Source organism: Lampetra planeri, chromosome 63, assembly GCF_965212315.1.
Source record: "Lampetra planeri chromosome 63, kcLamPlan1.2.h2, whole genome shotgun sequence".
In the NCBI taxonomy this organism is placed as follows: domain Eukaryota; kingdom Metazoa; phylum Chordata; class Hyperoartia; order Petromyzontiformes; family Petromyzontidae; genus Lampetra; species Lampetra planeri.
Genome location: NC_136169.1, coordinates 3,086,424 through 3,093,734, shown reverse-complemented (window position 1 = coordinate 3,093,734; position 7,311 = coordinate 3,086,424).

Here is a 7,311-nt window from a genome sequence, read left to right as displayed (position 1 = left end):
TGTAGAGGCTATCAAGCCACGTACAGTTGTGCAGGAAGCGAGCGAGAGAAGAGTGTTTGCCAGCGTAGGGTGTGTATTGCGGAAAAAAGTGCTCGGTTAAATAACACATTCCTGCGGAGGGAGCTGGTAGAAACGTTGGGTTGCTCGGTCAATGGCCAAGGGTTAATGGCGGCGTGGTGTATTCCGCAAATATGGCCGACTGTGAGGGCGGTAAAGTCACGTAGGTAAAAAATGAAATAAAAATTAATAAAAATTAAAATCAAATAAAGTAAGAACAAAATATTTTATTATTTTTTTATTTTTCATTTTTTTCTTTTTTTATTATTTTTAATTTCATTTTTAATAAAAAAAAAATATAATATAATAATAAAAAAGAACAATAAAATATTTTATTATTATTTTATTTTTTCATTACTTTATTTTTTTATTAATTTTAATTTAATTTTTTACCTACGTGACTTTACCGAAAGAACTAAGAGTAATTAAACTACACTTTTTTTTATCCACCACTTGCCCCGCGAAACGCCTGTGAATGCTATATGGGGGTTCTTTGCCTTTAGTGGGAGGGGGGGGGTGGCAGGCGCAGTGGATGCCACCGGGACGACGTCTGTGTCACGGCCATCTGTGCGTGTCACTGCGATTAGAAGGGCGCGGCGAGCCGTAAGGTGGGACGGGAAGATCGCAGCCTGCACGGAGTCAGCTGTCGGTCACGATCACGGCCACGTGGCAGCCACGCTCCGGGCCGCGGCGCCTCCAGCCTCGTGAGCGACGGGACGAGCGGGTGGGAGAGAGAGGGAGGGAGAGGGAGGGGGAGGGAGGGAGGGAGAGGGAGGGGGAGGGAGGGAGGGAGAGGGGTGAGAGAGGGAGGGGGAGGGAGAGGGTGGGAGAGGGAGGGAGGGAGAGGGGTAGAGAGAGAGGGAGGGAGAGGGTGGGAGAGGGGGTGGTAGAGAGAGAGAGAGGGGGGTAGAGAGACAGTGGGTAGAGAGAGAGGGGGTAGAGTGAGGAGGGGGGGGGGTAGAGAGAGTTGGTAGAGAGAGAGGGGGTAGAGAGAGAGGGGGTAGAGAGAGGGGGTAGAGAGAGGGGTAGAGAGACAGGGGGGTAGAGAGAGAGAGTAGAGAGAGGGGGGGTAGAGAGAGAGAGGGGTGTAGAGAGAGAGGGTAGAGAGAGGAGAGGGGGTAGAGAGAGGGGGGTAGAGAGAGGGGGGGGGGTAGTAGAGAGAGGGGGGTAGAGAGGGGGGATAGAGCGAGAGGGAGTAGAGAGAGGGGTAGAGAGAGAGGGGGGTAGAGAGAGAGAGGGGGTAGAGAGAGAGAGAGAGAGGAGGGGGTAGAGAGAGGGGGGGGTAGAGAGAGAGAGGGGGGTAGAGAGAGGGGTAGAGAGACAGGTGGTAGAGAGATAGGGAAAGGGGTGAGGAGGAGGATGTTTTTGTCTACGAAGAAAGACAGCACAGCCTTGATTTTGTTTCACAATGGGAAAAATACGCAAAATATTTCACTTAAAAAAGGGGGGGGGGGGGGGAGGGCATATAAAGGAAAGCAATGAAAAAAAAACGACATGATGAACGAAGCAAAGTGCCGAACCTACACCGATAATCTTCTTGTTTCATCTGATCGTAAATAAAAATTAACGAGAGGGAGAGGAAGGGGAGGGTGGGAGGGAGGGTTCGAGGCAGAGTTAAATGAAGTGTTGCTGGAGCGTGTGTGGTGGCCAGGGTAGTGAAATATAAAACTCTTTAAAACTCCATACTCTTTGGTTCTTTCGGTAAAGTCACGTATGTATGAAATAAAATAAAAATCACGACGTTTCGGGCACAACACAAGCGTCCGTCATCAGGTGGGAAAGCATGGTCTGCTGCTGATGCAGACTGTTTTAAAAAAGGTTTTAAATGGGTGGAGCCCAATGGTCATAAAGAAGTGGGCCGGGGCTAGTGATGTTAATGTGAGAAATTAGCGTGATGTTAATGTGAGAAATTAGCGTGATGTTAATACTAGTAGGAACCTCCTGGTTACACCAGCCCACAGGGATTATTGTGTCCGGTCGTGCCAGGGAGGGGCTGGGTGCGGGGGGGAGGGGCTGGGTGGGGGAGGGGAGGGGTGGGGAGGGGCTGGGGTGGGGAGGGGTGGGGAGGGTGGGGGTGTGGGAGGGGTGGGGGCAGGGTGGGGAGGGGCTGGTCACCCCCGTGGTGCCCTTATAAAACTCAACGTTTTAACCTACTCACGCCGGCTTGTGCCCGCCCCTCACAGTCGGCCATATTTGCGGAATACACCCACGCCCGCCGATTGACCCTGGCCATTGACCCGAGCAACCCCGGACGTTCCTACCAGCTCCCTCCGCAGGAATGTGTTTGACGCCGTCGATGTTGTCCGTCTGCCGTGACCACCACCCACCCCCCCCACCCATTGCAACGTTGCACGGCACTTGTCCCTTTTGCCTGATGACGACCGCTTGTGTTGCGATCGAAACGTCGTGATTTATTTTATTTTATTTTCTACCCACGTGACTTTACCGAAAGAACCAAAGAGTATGGATTCCTGCAGTCACGAAAGCTTCAAATCTTCGACATCTGGCGCGTTTACCGTCTTGTTATTCTGATATGATGCAATTTGGCTGGCTACTTTGTGTGTGTGTGTGCCACACAAACGACCTCAAGAGACGACGATTATTTCGATGCCGATAGAACAACAGCAAAAAGTCGTCCTGTTGCAAAAACGTCGACATTTTCATCGACGTTCGCCAAATTTTTTTTAAAGGCGACGTCAAGATGTGAGACATTTGTTTTTTTTCTTTTCAAGTTTGTTAAGTTGCATCGGTTTTCTCAAATAACAATGAAATAATACTAAAATTATAATAATACGTATTTTATAAATAAATCGCGTGCCTGAGCAGCCCAGCGCAGGAAAGGCCACTTGTTTATATTGAGTGTCACGTGCCGAGCTGAGCGCGCGGCTGCGTCTCCAGGGCAACGGCGCTGCTGCGTCTCCGTGGCAACGGCGCTGCTGCGTCTCCACGGCAACGGCGGAGCGGGTCAAGCACCAGGGGTGACACTGAGTGTTGAGTAGGCACTGTTGTGTTCGTGATTAATGCATTTAAATTTCGATTTGAAGGCATAATGACTTTGAAACGAAACCCCCCCGCCCACCTCCTACGCATTCCACAAGTAGTGACTAATCCCATATCTGCATTTCCCATAAATATGCTAAATTCCTCTTGATATGCAAATTCATTTGTCAAGGCGCTCTTCCCCCCTCCAACCCGGCTTAAATATACGCTGCCAAACGTGGTGGTGTTCATTCAGACGCTGTCTTTCCGACAGACCTGTTCTTCACCTTAGGACGGCTGCTTGCGTTGTGGCCGAAACGTCGTGAGAATTATTTTATTATGTTATTATTTCCCTTCTCCGTGACTTTACCGAAAGAACCAAGAAGAAGCATTTAAATTGTTAGACAATGGTAAGATGCAAAACAATATTATTTGGTTTAATTTGTATCGATCTGTTAAAAGTGATTTGCTTGTCTTTCCTATACTTTGCGCGCCTGCCGTGTTTTTGTAATTGTCTGTGTGTTGTTGTAAGAGTTTTGACCCCGTGCTCCATACTGGACATCTGTGAAAAAAATTGCTTCATAGTTCATCGGATTCCTCCTGTAAATATTCTGATTCACAAATGTTGAGCCTCCATGTCCGACCCATCATCACATTCGCTGAACGTATTTTTTTTTTAAATCTATAATTTTCGCGTTAAAGCTTTCGTGACCGCAGGGATTCATATTCTTGGTTCTTTCGGTAAAGTCTTAATTTTCAGACGCTGTCTTTCCGACAGCTCTGTTTCTTCACCTGAGGACGGCTGCTTGCGTTGTGGCCGAAACGTCGTGAGAATTGTATTATATTGTTTTATTTGTATTAATTTATGATTTCCCTTCTACGTGACTTACCGAAAAGAACCAATAATACATCTATAATTATTACGATTCATGAAAGACTGGGCACACAAATGACAAACGTGGAGCGCGTGGATTCGAAGACACGCGGGCTGATGCCGACATCATCCGAACTGCGAAGAGAAGCGATTGTGACGACAGGAAGATGACCCATGGTCGAGACTAAGAACCGAGGGACAGCCCAGCAATGGAACGCGTCCGTAAGGACCTCCGCCCAGGAGATGGAGCGGAGGTGACATGACCTGGTGTGCAGGTGGCTTGCGGAGGCGTTCATCGAGCAGTGGATAGACCAAGGCTGGTGATGGAGATGGTGGAGACGCCTTGGGGAGATGTTCATCCAGCAGTGGATAGACCAAGGCTGGTGATGAGGATGGTGGAGACGCCTTGGGGAGATGTTCATCCAGCAGTGGATAGACCAAGGCTGGTGATGATGGTAGAGACGCCTTGGGGAGATGTTCATCCAGCAGTGGATAGACCAAGGCTGGTGATGATGGTGGAGACGCCTTGGGGAGATGTTCATCCAGCAGTGGATAGACCAAGGCTGGTGATGAGGATGGTGGAGACGCCTTGGGGAGATGTTCATCCAGCAGTGGATAGACCAAGGCTGGTGATGAGGATGGTGGAGACGCCTTGGGGAGATGTTCATCCAGCAGTGGATAGACCAAGGCTGGTGATGAGGATGGTGGAGACGCCTTGGGGAGATGTTCATCCAGCAGTGGATAGACCAAGGCTGGTGATGAGGTTGTAAGTGAGGAGACACAAAAAAGAATTCCACAACCAACGGCGGGTGCGTTCAATTAAAAGTGTTTATTCGAATCACGTCCATTGTATTCCTTCGATTCAAGGCTTTTTTTTTTCCTTCGCGATCAGTTTCGCCACGATTAGAACGATCACGGTCAATCTCGTGCAAGAGATTTATTCAATAAATAAATGCACATCGTCTTCCACCGATGGAAGATGTTCGAAAATTAACAATCGGAATGCCACGAGACTTCTTGTGCAACGTCACGTAAAATGTCTTCCTCCCCACCAATCCTCTCTCTGTAAAATCGTCATCGATACAATTCCAACAACAACCCCCCCCCCCCCCCCAACGTTTTGTAATTACTTATCCGCTTAATCATCTTTTCAAAATTGTAACACGTAATAAAGGTGTTTGGGTTAGATCGCGTAAGTATAAATGTTGTGTCGTAACCCTCCACCACCCGACACAGCCAATTAGTAAGGGGTTTGTCACGTAAACAAAACGCCAATTAGTTACTAGTATAGTGTAGACTAGTGTATAGTAGTGTATAGTGTAGTGTACAGTAGTGTATAGTGTCGTGTACAGTAGTGTAGTGTATAGTGTATAGTATAGTGTATAGTAGTGTTTAGTTTAGTGTACAGTGTTTTGTATATTAGTGTGTAGTGTAGTGTGTAGTGTATATCAGTGTGTAGTGTAGTGTAAAGACTACACTACACACTATACACGACACTATACACGACACTACTACACTAGTGTATAGTGTAGTGTATATCAGTGTGTAGTGTGTAGTGTATACACTACACACTGTACACGACACTATACACGACACTACTACAATAAACTATACTAAACTATACAATACACTATACACTACACTACTATACACTACACTACTGTACAGGTTTAAAAACTACTCTCGTTTTTATCAAACGATCTAAGTAACCACCCCTCCACCCCTCCACCTATCGGACTATCGGGGACGAGTGCTGCGAACGGCCTCGCATCGAGGCCGGAACGTCGGGCGATTCCCTGGTGTGGCTTACATCCTAATGCCTGCACCAGTGCAGTCCCACACCAGCGTATCGAGGCGCGTTCCATTTAAGGCCGAGTTGACCTAGGGGAGGTCCAAGTTCAGATAAATCGCCACCGATGTTGGGTTAGCCATGGCCGAGAAAATCGAACAGGATTCGTTGTGAAGCACGCTAACCACTGCGCTACAACCTTCCAAAGACAAATATCCCCCACACCCGGTATAGCCTTCGACAGACTGTCGGGGCAAGTGCTGCGATTGGTCGCGTGCGGGAATCGAACTCGGTACTCTTTGGCTCTTTCGGTAAAGTCACGTAGATGAAAAATAAAAATTTAAATAATAAAATGAAATTAACTAAATTAAGTGATTTAATTTAGTTATTTTTATTATTTTATTTTTCACCTGCGTGACTTTACCGAAAGAGTATGGGGGTCCTCGCAGTCACGAAAACTTCAAATCTAGAATTAATCGAACTCGGGTTTCGTAGCGCAGTGCCGCTGACCACCACACGACCCCCACTACACACACACACCACCACACACACACGCGCACCAATAAATATGCAACAGCAGAAACCACTCAACGCTAACAGTTGGAGGCACCGTCGTCATCATCATCACGAACACCTGTGCCAGGCACAGTGCCAGTTTTGGCAGCTGGCACAAGCAAGTGCAGGGGGGGGGTTTCCCAACTTCACTCTTCGCGACTCCCACCACCACCACGACGCTCCATCTGTCCTCGTTCACCAATCTACAACAACCGCCATTCGCCATTCGCCACTAAGTGGCGGTGACGTCACCACGACGCTTGTGCCAGGCCACGTGCACCTTGAGGCTATCACGTGAAGTGTCGAACGCCCGCTGGCAGGAGGTCACGGGGCAGACCCAGCAGGTGCCACGGGTCGACTGACTGAGATGACCGAGACGACTGGCTGATGCACCACCTGTGCCCCCTGCTGTGCCAATCTACTCCTCCCCATCCACGTACACAGGTTCCACATCGCACTCGCCCGACGATTGACGCGCCGAGCAATTACGTTTGTGCAGCCGATTCATATTAAGATTCAGATATTGGTGTGTGTGTGTGTTTCACGCGTTCCGTGTGTGTGTGTTTCACATGTTCCGTGTGTGTGCGCGCGTTCTGTGTGTGTGCACGCGTTCCGTGTGTGTGTATTTCACATGTTCCGTGTGTGTGTGTGCGCGTGTTCCGTGTGTGTGTGTTTCACACGTTCCGTGTGTGTTTCACACGTTCCGTGTGTGTGTATTTCACATGTTCCGTGTGTGTGTATTTCACATGTTCCGTGTGTGTGTGCGCGTTCCGTGTGTGTGCACGCGTCCGTGTGTGTGTGTTTCACGTGTTCCGTGTGTGTGTTTCACGTGTTCCGTGTGTGTTCACGCGTTCCGTGTGCGCACGTGTTCTGTGTGTGTGTGCACGTGTGTGCGTGTGTGTGTACGTGTTCTGTGTGTGTGCGCGTGTTCCTTGTGTGTGTGTGTGTGCACGTGTGTGTGCGCGCGTTCCGTGTGTGTGCACGTGTGTGTGTGTGTGTGTTTCACGTGTTCCGTGTGTGTGTGTGCACGTGTTCTGTGTGTGTGCACGTGTGTGTG